The 15631-nt window shown below is 39.6% G+C and overlaps 1 protein-coding gene across 1 annotated transcript in view; it reads right to left on the bottom strand.

Moving 5' to 3' along the window:
- Window positions 1-15631, bottom strand: part of Cntnap4 (contactin associated protein family member 4) — a 292284-nt gene that overhangs the window by 136258 nt on the left and 140395 nt on the right. The gene's annotated exons all lie outside the window — the stretch shown is intronic.

Below are 15631 nucleotides of genomic sequence, written 5' to 3'. Positions count from 1 at the left end.
TTTATTCATTTTTATTTTAGGAGAATCTGCATGTATGTTCACAAACAGTGTACATGTCTGGTGCCTGGAAAGGGCAGAAGAGAACACCAGATCCTCTGAAACTGGGATTTCCACTGTGAGAGTCCCTATGGGTGCCAGGACCCATAGGTGCGACATCTACAAGAGCAGCAGGTGCTCTTAATTCACACCTCCAGCCTGGAGCCATGTTTCTCTGCCACAGCATGGGACTTCCCATATGAAGAAATCAATATGACGGAGAAGCTGTTCCCATCATTCATATCTCATCTTTATTTCTTCTCCGCCCCCACTTCCAATTCTCCTTCCTCTTTCTTTTTATTTGCACTGTCGCGATTTGTATATGTAGGAATGGCATAGGAAAGCTGTTATTTCATATAGGCTCATGATGCTAGATCGCCTTAAAATTACTCATCAATAAGGGACCAGCAAAGAAGGCTAAGAAGCAGGTCCCAGTATTACTAATTGATATTAATATTTACCAAAATACTTTCTATTATGTTCTTAAAGGAAATGCTGCGTGTTTTCAATTCAACTTCTGCTGATTCCATGGGTGATCAGTTCGTTTCTCCAGATTCAAGTTTTCCCGCTGGCACGCCACAAACATCTCCACAGTTGTACACTCCCACCTGCAAATTAAGTCTGAACTCTGGCACCTGTGACAGCTACTCCTCATCTGCTACTCGACTGTACTTGGAACTGGCTAAGATACAAACTCTGGCGCACATCTTTGAGATGGCTTTCCACAAAGAAAGACTGATCGTCAATGTGAGTGGTACCCTGGGTTGGGAACCTCCCCTGAGCAGAAGTGTAAAGTAGAGAAACCAAACACAGCTGCGGTGATTGTCAAACTCTGCTTCCCATCTGAGGCTCTGGCTGCTATGGCCTCCCTTCCATGATGGACCATAAACCATAAACCATAAACTAAAACTAACCTCTTCCCCTCACTTACTTGTTGATGGGTGTGTGGTCACAACAGTCAGAAAAGCAACTGATACAGCATGGCATACCATCTCTACTATCACTACCCAGTTCCACAAAGCACGGTCTCATCAGAACTGCCCTGAAAGCATGGTCTTGGACCTTTCATTCTGTGTCCTTCCCCCGTTCACACCCAGATTCTCAATGGTTTCCCCGGTGACCAGCCAGTAAGATTTGGACAGAAGGAATACAATACCCCATCCCACGACTTTCAGTCAAAACACAAAGTCCTCATCAAATGTAACAACCACAACTGGGATGTGGCCCCATTGAATTGCCTTGAAAAGTCCTGACTCAGTCCTGATTAAGGCCTTTGCGCAGAAGGCAACCATGTGTACAGTCACTTCCTGTTTTGGCTATTAGTACGGCCTCCACCTGAGACGAACTTGTTCTTGCTCACAGTTTCCAAGGTAGAGTTTGTGGCTCCCACATCAGATCTTCCTATTCTCCCTTCTCTGGGCTTCTCATCCTCGGCAGGAGGCAGGGTCCCTTCCTGTTCACTATTTTTCAGGTTTATTTAATTTTACCTGCTAGCAGGAGTGCTCTGCTAAAGCATGGACCCTGGCGAGTCTCCAGCTACAGTGAAAAATCCCTGCTTGGCTCAAGGTGGGTCTGAGCAAGCTCCTTGGACATTTACGTTTAAGGAAGACATGGCTCAAAAAGAAAATTTAAACAAAGTTCAGCATGCTTCTCAATTACGAGGCCTCTCGGAACACAGGCTAATAAGACCGTGTACTGGGATTCTTAGGACAGGAAATGATCCGACGTGTCTCAGACCTATTTGATCCCGGGAATGTTCCTCACGCATTTTTCATTATTATTGTCACTACTGCAGGTCTTCCCAGAATATGAGTAAGGGAAACAGTGTTAAACCTACAGATCCTTAAACTCTGACCATCAGCCCGTTTAGAAAGTTCCACCCTGTTTCCTATTTCACTGATCAAAATATTTTACTAAGGATTAGGCAAGAAAGATTATCACACTAGTAAACCCCCCACACCCACCTTAGCGATTTCCATTTCTGAGGAGATCATGAGAACCTGCCTGGAATGTAAACATCCATGTGGTTGATTTTTTTCTTTTAGGATGGTTGAGGCTGGATACTATTTCCCAACTTGAACTACATGTTAAAACTTTCAGTGTAGGCCCCTCCCTTGGTCCTTTCGGCTGGGGCAGACACCTAGCAGGTCTGCTCCCGTGAAGATACCATATCCCAAAATTCCTAGAGCAGCAGAGCAGTGGTGGAACCATTGCACTTGGAACAGCCTGAAGAACCACTTCACTCACAGCAGCAGGATTTCAGGATCACAGAGGAATCCTGAGTCCCAGAAGCTCTACCACCCAGGAGCTCAGGATCACAGGATCACAAATTGACACCTGGACTCTGAGAAGATCTAACACAAGCAAGATAACTAGAAAGACAGTTTTCAGTCAGGGACAGTGAGTGCAGGTAGGACTAGAGTTAACCAGATGGCAAAAGGCAAGTGCAAGAATATAAGCAACAGAAACCAAAGCTACCTGGCATCATCAGAACCCAGTTCTCCTACCATAGCAAGTCCTGGACACCCATAACACCGGAAAAGCAGGATTCAGATTTAAAATCACTTCTCATGAGGATGATAAAGCACTTTAAGAAGGACATAAACAACGCCCTTAAAGAAATACACAGATAAACAGGTAGAAGCCCTTAAAGAGGAAACACAAAAGTCCCTTAAAGAATTGCAAGAAAACACAGTCAAGCAGGTGAAGAAATTAAACAAAACCATACAGGAGCTAAAAATTAAAGTAGAAACAATAAAGAAATCTCAAAGGGAAACTACCCTGGAGATAGAAAACCTAGAAAAGTGATCAGGAGTCATAGACGCAAGCATCACCAACAAAATACAAGAGATAGAAGAGAGAATCTCATGTGCAGAAGGTACCATGGAAAATATTGACACAACTGTCAAAGAAAATGCAAAATGCAAAAAGCTCCTAACACAAAACATCCAGTAAATTCAGGACACAAAGGGAAGGCCAAACCTAAGGATAATAGGTATAGATGAGGGTGAGGATTCCCAACTTAAAGGGACAGTAAATATCTTCAACAAAATTGTAGAGGAAAACTTCCCTAACCTAAAGAAAGAGATCTAAATAAATATACAAGAAGCCTACAGAACTCCAAATAGACTAGACCAGAAAAGAAATTCCTCCCATCACATAATAATCAAAACATCAAATGCACAAAACAAATTAAAAATACTAAAAGCAATAAGGGAAAAAGGTCAAGTAACATATAAAGGCAGACCTATAAGAATTATACCAGACCTCTCAACAGAGACTATAAAAGCCAGAAGATCCTGGAATGATATCATACAGACACTAAGAGAACACAAATGCCAGCCCAAGCTACTATACCCAGCAAAACTCTTAATCACTATAGATGGAGAAACCAAGATATTCCATGACAAAACAAAATTTATACAATATCTTCCCAAAAATCCAGCCTTACAAAGGATAATAGATGGAAAACTCCAATACAAGGAGAGAAACTACAACCTAGCAAATGCAAGAAATTAATCTTCCAACAAACCCAAAAAAAGATAGCTACACAAACATAATTACACCTTTAATAACTAAAATAACAGGAAGAAACAATCACTTTTCCTTAATATCTCTTAACATCAAGGGACTCAACTCCCCAGTAAAAAGACCTACACATATCAGACTGGATATGTAAACAGGACCTAGAATTTTGCTGAATATGGGAAATGCACCTCAGTGGCAAAGACAGACACACTCAGAGTAAAGGGCTGGAAAAATATTTTCCAAGCAAATGGTCCCAAGAAACAAGCTGGAGTAGCCATTCTAATATCAAATAAAATCAACGTTTAACCAAAAGTTATCAAAAAAGATAAGGAAGGACACTTCATACTCCTCAAAGGAAAACTGTATTAAGATGAACTCTCAATTCTGAACATTTATACCCCAAATGCAAGGGTACCCACATTCATAAAAGAAACTTTACTAAAACTCAGAGCACACATTGTACCTCACACAATAATAGTGGGGTATTTCAACAACCCACTCTAAGCAATGGACAGATCATGAACAGAAACTAGACAGAGACTCAGTGAAATTAACGGAAGTAATGAACCAAATGGATTTAACAGATATCTATAGAACATTTCATCCTAAAAAAGAATATACCTTTTTCTCAGCACCTCATGGTACCTTGTCCAAAATAGTCCATATAATTAGTCACAAAGCAGGCCTCAACAGATACAAAAAGATTGAAATAATCCTTGCATCCGATCAGACCACCATGGACTAAGACTCCTCTTTAATAATGACAAAAACAATGGAAAGCCCACATACACGTGGAAACTGAACAATGCTCTACTCAATGATGACTTGGTCAAGGAAGAAATAAAGGAATAAATTAAAGACGTTATAGAATGTAATGAAAATGAAGGCTCATCATACCAAAACTTACGGGACACAATGAAAGCAGTGCTAAGGGGAAAACACATAAGTCTAAGTGTCTACAAAGAGAAACTGGAGAGAGCATACACTAGCAACTTGACAACACACCTGAAAGCTCTAGAACAAAAAGAACAAATACACCCAAGAGCAGTAGATGGCAGGAAATAATCAAACTTAGGACTGAAATCAACCAAGTAGAAACAAAAAGGACTATGCAAAGTATCAACAAAACCAGAAGCTGGTTCTTTGAGAAAATCAACAAGATAGACAAACCCTTAGCCAGACTAGCCAGAGGGCACAGAGACAGTATCCAAATAAATAAAATTAGAACTGAACAGGGAAGAAACAGAAGGTGAGGAAATTCAAAAAAATCATCAGATCTTCTACAAAATCCTATATTCAACAAAACTGGAAAATCTGAATGAAATGGACAATTTTCTAGACAGATACCAGGTACCAAAGTTAAATCAGGAGCAGATAAACCATCTAAACAGTCCCATAACCCCTAAAGAAATAGCAGCAGTCATTAAAAGTCTCCCCACCAAAAAACCCCCAGGACCAGATGGTTTTGGTGCAGAATTCTATCAGACCTTCAAGGAAGACCTAATACCAGTTCTCTTCAAATTATTCCACAAAATAGAAACAGAAGGAACACTACCCAATTCGTTCTATGAAGCCACAATCATGCTCGTACCTAAACCTCACAAAGACCCAACAAAGAAAGAGAACTTCAGACCAATCTCCCTTATGAATATCGATGCAAAAATACTCAATAAAATTCTCACAAACCAAATCCAAGAACACATCAAAACAATCATCCATCATGATTAAGTAGGCTTTATCCCAGGAATGCAGGGATGGTTCAATATTCAGAAATCCATCAATGTAATCCACTACATAAACACACTCAAAGAAAAAAAAACACATGACCATCTCACTAGATGCTGAGAAAGCCTTTGACAAAATTCAACAACCCTTCATGTTAAAAGTCTTGGAAAGATCAGGAATACAAGGCCCACACCTAATCATAGTAAAAGCAATATACAGCAAACCAGTAGCCAACGTCAAACTAAATGGAGAGAAACTTGAAGCAATCCCACTAAGATCAGGGACTAGACAAGGCTGCCCACTCTCACCCTACCTATTCAGTATAGTACTGGAAGTCCTAGCCAGAGCAATTAGACAACAAAAGGAAGTCAAAGGGATACAAATAAAAAAGGGAGAAGTCAAAATGTCACTATTTGCAGATGATATGACAGTTTAATTAAGTGACCCCAAAACTTCCACCAGAGAACTCCTAAATCTGATGAACAACTTCAGCAAAGTGGCTGGTTATAAAATCAACTCAAACAAATCAGTAGCCTTCCTCTACTTGAAAGATAAAAAGGCTGAGAAAGAAATTAAGGAAATGACACCATTCACAAAAGTCACAATAATATAAAATACCTTGGTGTGAATCTAACCAAGCAAGTGAAAGATCTGTATGACAAGAACTTCAAGTCTCTGAAGAAAGAAATCGGAGAAGATCTCAGAAGATGGAAAGATGTCTTATGCTCATGGATTGGCAGGATTTACATAGTAAAAATGGCCATCTTGCCAAAAGAAATCTACAGATTCAATGCAATCCCCATTAAAATTCCAACTCAATTCTTCATGGAGTTAGAAAGAGAAATTCTCAAACTCATTTGGAGTAACAAAAAAACCCAGGATAGCGAAAAACTATTCTCAACAATAATAGAACTTCTGGAGGAATCACCATCCCTGACCTCAAGCTGTACTGCAAAGCAATAGTGATAAAAACTGCATGGTATTGGTACAGAGACAGGCAGGAAGATCAATGGAATAGAATTGAAAACCCAGAAATGAACCCACACACCTATTGTCATTTGATCTTTAACAAAGGAGCTAAAACTATCCAGTGGAAAAAGGAAAGCATTTTCAACAAATGGTGCTGGTTCAATTGGAGGACAACATGTAGAAGAATGCAAATTGATCCATTCTTATATCCTTGTACAAAGCTCAAGTCCAAGTGGATAAAGGACCTTCACATAAAACCAGATACACTGAAACTAATAGAAGAGAAGGTGGGAAAGAACCTTGAATACTTGGGCACAGGGAAAAAGTTCCTGGACAGAACACCAATGGCTTATGCTCTAAGATCAAGAATTGACAAATGAGACCTCATAAAATTGCAGAGTTTTTGTAAGGCAAAGGACACTGTCAATAGGACAAAATGGCAACCAACAGATTGGGTAAAAAAACTCCACCAACCCTACATCTGACAGAGGGCTAATATCGAAAATATATAAAGACCTCAAGAAATTAACCTCCCCAAAACTAAATAACCCAATTAAAAAATGGGGTATAGATCTAAACAGAGAATTCACACCAGAATCTCAAATGGTAGAGAAGCACTTAAAGAAATATTCAGCATCCTTAGTCATCAGGGAAATGCAAATCAAAACAACCCTGAGATTCTACCTCACACTAGTCAGAATGGCTAAGATCAAAAACTCAGGTGATAGTACATGTTGGCAAGGATGTGGAGAAAGAGGAACACTCCTCCATTGTTGGTTGGATTGCAAGCTGGTATAACCACTCTGAAAATCAGCCTGGCAGTTCCTCAGAAAATTGGACATAGCATTACCTGAGGACCCAGCTATACCACTCCTGGGCATATACCCGGAAGATGCTCCAACATACAACAAGGACATATGCTTCACTATGTTCATAGCCAGAACTATGTTCATAGCTTATTTATAATAGCCAGAAGCTAGAAAGAACCCAGTTGTCCTTCAACAAAGTTATGGATACAAAAATTGTGATACATTTACACAATGGACTATTACTCAGCTATCAAAAACATTGAATTTGAGAAATTCATAGGTAAATGGATGAAACTTGAAAATATCATCCTGAGTGGGGTAACCCAATCACAAAAGAACATACATGGTGTTCACTCACTGATAATTAGATATAGCCAAAAAGCTCACAATACCCAAGATTCAACTCACAGACCACATGAAGCTCATGAAGAAGGAAGACCAAGTGAGGGTGCTTTGGTCCTTCCTAGAAGGAGTAACAAAATACTCAAGGGAGCAAATATGGAGACAAAGAGTAGGACAGAAACTGAAGGAGGGGCCGTCTGGAGACCATTCCACCTGGGTATCCATCCCATGTGCAGTCACCAAAGGTAGATGCTGATGTAGATGTCAGGAAGTACATGCTGACAGGAGTCTGATATAGCTGTCTCCTTAGAGGTCTGCCAGAGTCTGACATATTCAGATGCAGATGCTCACAGCTAACCACTGAACTGATCAAGGGGTTTCCAATGAAGGTGTTAGGGAGAAGACTGAAGGAGCTGAAAGGGTTTGCAGCCCCATGAGAAGAGCAACAATATCAACCAACCAGAGCTCCCAGAGTCTAAACCACCATCCAGGGAGCACATAGGGAGGGACCCATGGCTCCAACTGTATATGTAGGGAGAATGGCCTTGTTGGGCATAGGTGGGAGAGGAGATCCTTGGTCCCATGAAGGCTGGATGCCGAGAGTGGAGGAATTCAAGGGTGGGGTGGAGACACATTCTCCTAGAAGCAGGAGGAGGGGGGATGGGAAAGGGGGTTCCTGGATGGGGATGGGGGAGAATGGGGTAAGGGGAAAACATCTGAAACGTAAATAAAATATCCAATAAAAATAAATACATACATAAATAAATTAAAACTTTCAGTGTACAGCCCCCAAGCACAGATATGTATGTGTATACACGCATGCACACACTCATATACACATATATGCGTGTGTCACACAGACTCTAGGCATTGGTATGTGTGTGTGTGTCCACATGAACACATATATATGCATTTGTTATGATGACCCCAGGCACTGGTGTGTGTACATATATGAACACATCTTCTATATGCATGCATCATGAAGACCCTAGACATTGGTATGTGTATGCATGCCTGTATATTCATGTTAAATTGATCTTAGGCACATATACATACACAAGTATATTCATGCACACATGCATATGTGTATGTGCCTCTTAACAAGCTAGTTTTGAGCATAGTTGAGATCCTGGTCTCTGGATACTGGATTCTAAAGGGACACTATCAGTTTATCACATATCCGTGATTCCATTTCCTGGGTGCCATTGGCAGAATAATGTAATCTGTAATTATAATCCCTTGCCAAGTGAACAGGTGGATGATTAATTAAATGACCTTCCAAAAGATATGACTTTTTCCCTAAAATTAATAGAATTTCACACATTTAGATAGATGCACTGCAAGGATCTCAGCTTAAGGGACTGGGAGGAAAAGATTCTCACATTGACAGTGGCAACAGATGGGCAAATGGCCTGGGAATGCATGCAGACAGCAATGTTTAATTTTTTTTTTTTACCTGATTGACTTATAGGTTATTTAAATTTTTAAACATAAAGTGCAAATATAAAATATATATAATTTGCATAAGTAATACAAATATCTTCCCTGGCACAGTAAAAATTTTAGCAGTTCTCTCTTGCAGAATTGTGAAGCCCAGGGTTGTAGAATGTGAAATTTTTTTAAATAAGCTGGTATTCTTTTTTTTAGTAATCTTTTTTTTTTTTTAATTAAGACATTACCACAGGAAGTGCAGGCAGCGGTGTGGCTGGCAGATGCATCCTTTAGGAACGCTCAGAGACCTTAAAGCATCTTTCCACTACAAAGTCACTTGGAAAAAATGTAAAGTTACTCTTTCTTACATCTAAAGTAGACTGACAGCATCTGCTTTCTGCTGCCCAACCTGTTTACCTTTGTGAAATCCCCGAATAACCAAGATTCAGGTTTTTTGACTCAATGCTCACAGAGAAAGTTTTCAGAACATCTGTGAGACACAGTACCTTATAAATGAGGATTTCAAGGCCTAGTGTCAAGTTTTAAATGCATCAGCTATCCCTATGAGACAGTCTTTAATCTGTTATGAAAAAAAAGTTTTTTACATACCATCAAAATTCATAAAGAAGCACACAGATTTCTTTGTTGCTTTTTTGTTCTGTTCTTTGAGAAGGACAAGGGCTCACTGTGTAGCCAAAGCTGCCTTCAAACGCAGCATTCTCCTGCCTCAGCTTGTAAATACTGGGATCCAGTTGCCAGCAAGAAACACATGGGTTTGAATGTCTCTTTTTTCTCTCTTGTTTTCCCTTTTGTTTATTTCTGAGGTCATATTTTAATTACAACATTCCTCCCATTCTCTTTACTCCTTCAAAAAAAAATGTATTGCATGAACAATATCCCTTCCTTCAGAGTTCAGTTTATAGTCAGAGGCTATTAGGTGTTCTTCAGATCGTCAGGAAGCTGGTTTTCCCACCTCACAGGCGAAAGCATCCTGGAGTATACATTTCAAGTGTTTGCTACTGTGATTAGAATGTGAAATGTCTCCCACAGGCTCGCACAGTTGAACACTTGTTCCCAGCTCCAGCTGTTCCATACAGCAAAAGGCTTTAGAGGAGGGGAATCACTGGAGGAATGGCTGTCCTGAGGTATGTAGACCTTCAAAGCTGCAGCACAATTCTGCTTCCTGGCCTGTCTCTCTTTCTGGTCATCTGAGATATGAGCAAGCAGCTGCTAACCTTTCCCTTGACCACAGAACTTCCTAGAGCCACAGCTTGCCCTGAATACTGTCATAGCCCCTCAAACCGTAAGCCAAATCAAAATCTCCCTCTTTGAGTGACCTCTTGTCAGGAGTTTGATCCCTGTGACAGGAAAAGCAGCTAATGTTTCTGCAAGGCTGAGTCAGATCTGTGGTCTTCCACCCTCCTAGGGCAGAAAGTCCTCTTTACAGCTCCCTATTTAATTTCCCAGGTTTGGGGGGAATAAAAGGAATTTAAAAGGGTCTGCTAGGGTTAAGAAGGAGAAGAAATCATGTCTTTATCCCACCTGGCTGTACCGACAAGCTACTATAAACAAGTAACCCACACCAAGCCTGTTTTTCTGTTTTGTGGATTTGGGTTTGTTGATGTTGTTGTTTTATTTGTTTGTCTGGGAGTTTTTGTTTTGTTTTTGGTTGGTGGGTTGTTTGTTTTGTGCTTGATTCCAGGCCTGCTCCATAGGTGGGAATTTACACCCACCCCTGTAAGTCAGAAGCACAAGGGGAGAGCCTACTACTATGATGTTTTTTTTTTCCTAACTAGTCATGACATCCAAGTATCTTCTAAATGCTCTAGTTAGTGCTGGACTCGGCCTTTCCCAGTGAAGGTTCCCATTGCAATGGTCATTAGAGAATGTAGAATGGAGTAACTTGTCAAATGCCTAGAATGTATGATGCTGAAGTCATTGACCCCAATGGGATATATAAACCACCCTCTCCAAAGCTCAAAGGAGGTTTTTAAATAGCAAACAGAAAAAGATCATGAGTCAGAGGATAAAGGGATACATGGCAAATAACAATTGATAATATTATTAATATTTATTAATAAATACTCTGGCTATTACATAGTCACCATTCTTGAACTCTGTTGCAGCTGTGTTTACCAGCACAACAGGCACCCAAGATTGGGTTTTGCCCATCAAAATTTTATCATGATGGATCTTGGATGAAGGAAGGAGACTCATGAGGCCGAGTCCTCCCTCAGAGACTATTAGCACTTAATAGTTGCTGGAAGAAGGGCTGTCATTTCTCTCAGTGCTATAGTCACTGACAAGATGCATATGCTCCAGCAACTACCCCACCCAGGCCCATGCAAGCAACTCTACACTCATGGGGCATACCCAGTAGCCAGGGACAGAAGATATGAAAGCAAGGACATCTTGTTGGGAGAAGGAAGTGGTTTAGTGGAAGACCAAAAGGGATTTTTTTAAAAGCCAAATTGCTAAAATTCACTATATATGTATATGACATGGTCAAATAATTAGTTTTAAAGGCTATTTCCATTCTGGGGCCTAAAACATCCAAAGTCAAGACTGACATATTGAATTATAGAATGCTGTGTTTCATCTAAATCCTCACATGGTAGAAAGGACAGAGGACCTCTCATAGCTCCCATGAGCCTCTTTGATAAAAGCCATATATACCCTGAGCCTAATCACATCACAGCATGTCCTAACCCTGGAAGGCCACAGCCTTAATGATTAGGATTCTAACTTGTAAACGTTGGAGGAGGCAAGCATCCAGATTACAGCACAAAGCAACTGTGTTCTACGTTATCAATTTAAATGTCTTCAGCACAAAAAAAAAAAAAAATTGTCACTCAGGGTAGGACACAGCTGAAGCGTTTTATGCAGCTTTAATGTTGGTGACAACCCTGCAAAGTAGCTATTTTTGTACCCACTTTACAACGGAGGAAAATGAAAATTATAGAGGTTAGGTGTCGAAAGTCACACGGCTAGAAATTGGCTAAGTAAGAATTTAATTCCAGGCTGCTCCGCGTCCAAAGCTCATAATTTAGCAAAGTCATCAAAAGGCTTCACTGCAGCAGAACACAGACGTAAAACACCTACCCTGGAGGAAGTGTGACATGTTTTCTCAAGTGTTTCCCTCTTTAGTTCATATTTAACTAGTGCATAAATAGTTCATATATAGCATACTTCATATGTCTGAGAATAATGCCACTTAGCTGGTGGACTCAGCTCTACCCACTGACTTTAATAGAATGGAATAAGATTCTATGAAGCCTTACATTTTCTCTAACTTTCCATAGAAGAATAAAAATCAAAGGCACACTGTTCATAAGACTCTTGCATGTAAACAGTAATCCCTTGTTGATATAGAATTTCAGATGCTATGCCATGACATCATTAAATTTGTGAAATATCTAGAAGTAAAATTGTGGTTTATGTGATAAAATTTGAAAAGCTTAATTGTACTTTTGTTTTCTGTTTGACTTGATGACGTACATACTCCACCAGATGTTCATAGATGACTTGGAAATATATTTGAGGCATGACAGGGATATGGTTTACTGGCACAGTGCTTGCCTAGTGTGCACAATGCCTTGGGTTGGATCTTCAGTACCGAAAAAATATATCCAGCTAAGATAATTCATGAGTTAATGAATTTAAAATTTTCACAGGATCTTAAAGACTTTCCTAAGTGATTCTAAAGTTTATAGCAAGGTACAACAGTACTAATTTCTTTTTCAAATATTAATTGAACAAGTCATGTATAAAAGCCAGGATGTCTAAGAAACCACTGCCTGTGGCAATTCATAAGGAGCTTTGAAACGTTACTGTCATAAATCAGAAACAGGAGGCCCATTATACATAGTTACATAGCAGACTCAGACTGCATATAAATTGATCCAGCTCCAGCCAAAATAAACAGCAGCAACAGTTGAAATTCAACACAACAAACAGACAGGCAAACACAAGAATCCTCTTGTCATTATTGATCTCTTTTATTTTGAGAATTCCCGTGACCTACATGTGACCTGCATGTGATCTGTTTCCACATGTAACTTATTTTGCCATTATCAGTTAGTACACAGACACTGACTAAATCACGGCAACAGCTGTCAAATAAAAATCTCTTCTTTATTTGATGTCAGTTATAAATCCTGACTAAATGTACCTCCCCAGAGGTCCTTTAGTTGTGGAGAATGCAAAAGAAAAGCAAAGAAAAAAGAACATACTGAAAAGTGAAGGAATTGCCAACATGAATCCAAATTTAAAAAAAAAAAAAAAAAAGACTTGCAAACATACGTCAAAGAAGACATTATAACCACAGCTACAAAACATTGAGCTGAGTTGACTAATTTTCAACATGAAGGAATTCCTTTGGGTTATTTTTTGCATAAATAGTAATGGCAGTCTAGGAGTCTAAAAATGTATAATATTTATATTATTGCAACACTTGAGGATGAGAAATATAAGCTCAGGTGATGCTTTTACCTCACTAGACTTTAAGTAAAGTTTTAGTTCTAGACCTGTGAAGGAAAAAAATACATTGTGGGCCTCTGGAGATTTTGTGTCAAATCTTAAAGGCCTACAATTTAGGTACAGGGAGTTGGACATGGGCAAAACCTAGGATCAAGAGTAATGCTTTGATTTATGGTTTGTTTATTTATTTGTTTGTTTGCTTGCTTCCTTGCTTGCTTCCTTGCTTGCTTAGAGAGAAAGACAAACAGACAGAAAGTCAGCCAGAATGAGGTTGGGAGATGAATGGGGAGGCAGGGAGGGAGAGAGGAGAGCTCTGGGAAGAATTGGGGGAGGGGCAAGAATAGATCAGGTATATATCATGTGAAAAAATTAAACAATATTTTTTAAAAGTAAAAGGTAATAGTCCCATTTTATCAGTTGAAATTGTGGCAAAGTACTCCTGCTGTCAGCAGAAGTGACTAGAAAGATAGCCTATAGGTCCCTAACTACCTGCTCAGTTTTTCTCATACAATATTTTGCACATGTGAGAAAATTATAAATAGTACCAAAGGCTATTCTTACAGGAAAATCTATTGTCCTGAAAACACACAGACACAGACATACACATGAGCATGTTCATGCACACACACACACACACACACACACACACACACACACACACACTGCAGAAGCATGAGGTGGAGGACAGCATTGAATCCATAGTCAAGAAGAGATGAGTCCTGGTTCTCAGTTCGTTTTCTCCTTTTTTCCTCTTTTGATTCAGTGTGTGACTCTAGACCAAAGGGTGATATCACCAATATTTATGATGTCTCTTTCTTTCTCAATGAAACCTCTCTGAGAATGCTATCACAGACCATCCAAAGGTATGTCCCCTAGGTGGTTCCAAATCCAGTCAAGATGATAGTGACCATCACAAGACCCAACCAAGAACTAAATCAGCAGATACATTGACCTAACATATACCTTGACAATCTCTGGGACCACAAAACATTAGTGTCTATTGGCAAGTCACTAAAGCAACTTTCACTGACTGATTCACATGCAAAACCACTACTGTAAAGTTCAAATGTAAAGAGACAAGCTCATCAAAGACAGATATGTCTACTTAGAATCAAAACTTCTAGCACCCTGAGCCAGTACTGACAGTCATGAAAATTCCTCATGAATGCTTCAGAGTAGATAGCTACTACCGGATGTGTGGGATATTTGAGGATCACATTTCTGAGCCCTTCACATCCAAACCCTCTTACAGAATTGAAATCAGAGTCTCTGAGACTCTGGTCAGGCAGGGGAACTAGAAGGTGATCGTCGAATTCTCTGTGACAAAACCCAACTCCTCTGGCTAAGTGTTTTTATAGAGGTGATAGTTCCAACTACATAAGCTCCTTCAGTCCCTGCAGACTCCCAAGGCTTCTAATCTCACCCATGGGAAAGAAGTCAATAGTTGTGTCGCTTCCATCAAACAGACTGAAACTCAGCACCATAAATGAGGTAGAATGGAGTACTAGAGAAACCTTGAGACAAAGGCATTTGAGGCAATGAAATTTACTTGGAATGGGATAGAACACACTCCCTCTCACACATGGTATCATCCGACAAGATTCTAGAATAATATAGTGAATAACAATTGGCCATCTCTGGGGAGTATCCCAAAGTCAAAAGGTGACACAGAAACAAACACACTGAGTTTGAAACTAAGTGTTTGGCACCTAGGGGTCTAGATGCAAACATTAAATGTATCTCAGTTCCTAGAATAATGTCAATTCTCACACTAATGACCTGATTTTGAGTGCAAACTTGACGGGTATCAGCAAACCAAGACACAGCCATACACAGAACCAAAAGGAAAAAAAGTCTACAAAGACAAAATAATTATCTAAAACAAAACAAAACAACAAAGCAAAAACAGATTCATCCACACCCACTATGGAACTATGAGATCAATATGTTAAAAGCTAGAGTTGAAAAAAAAAGTGATTAGCATGCAAGAGCGTATAGGTTGTATGAGCAGATACATGAAAACTCTTAAAATAATAATTGAAGGAAAAGTTCAAAGTAAAATAAGTATTTACAACAGAGAAGATCGGTGCTGTCTGAGCCATCTGAGGGTATATCAATTAATCCAACATAGCCAGAAATGCTTAGGGAGTTGGATGTTGGATGACAAGGAAGCAAAATGCAATAGACTATAGTGTAAGAAAAGAACTAAACCAGGGGAGAATTCCCAGAATATTTTGGACAATTATAAAAGCTGCCTTGTGTGCAGTGGTAGAGGATCAGAAAGAAGGGAGTGATGGAGAAAGGGAGAATTA

The sequence above is a fragment of the Arvicanthis niloticus genome, chromosome 18 (assembly GCF_011762505.2).
Source record: "Arvicanthis niloticus isolate mArvNil1 chromosome 18, mArvNil1.pat.X, whole genome shotgun sequence".
Classification (NCBI taxonomy): Eukaryota; Metazoa; Chordata; class Mammalia; order Rodentia; family Muridae; genus Arvicanthis; species Arvicanthis niloticus.
This window is presented reverse-complemented; position numbering and strand designations above follow the sequence as displayed.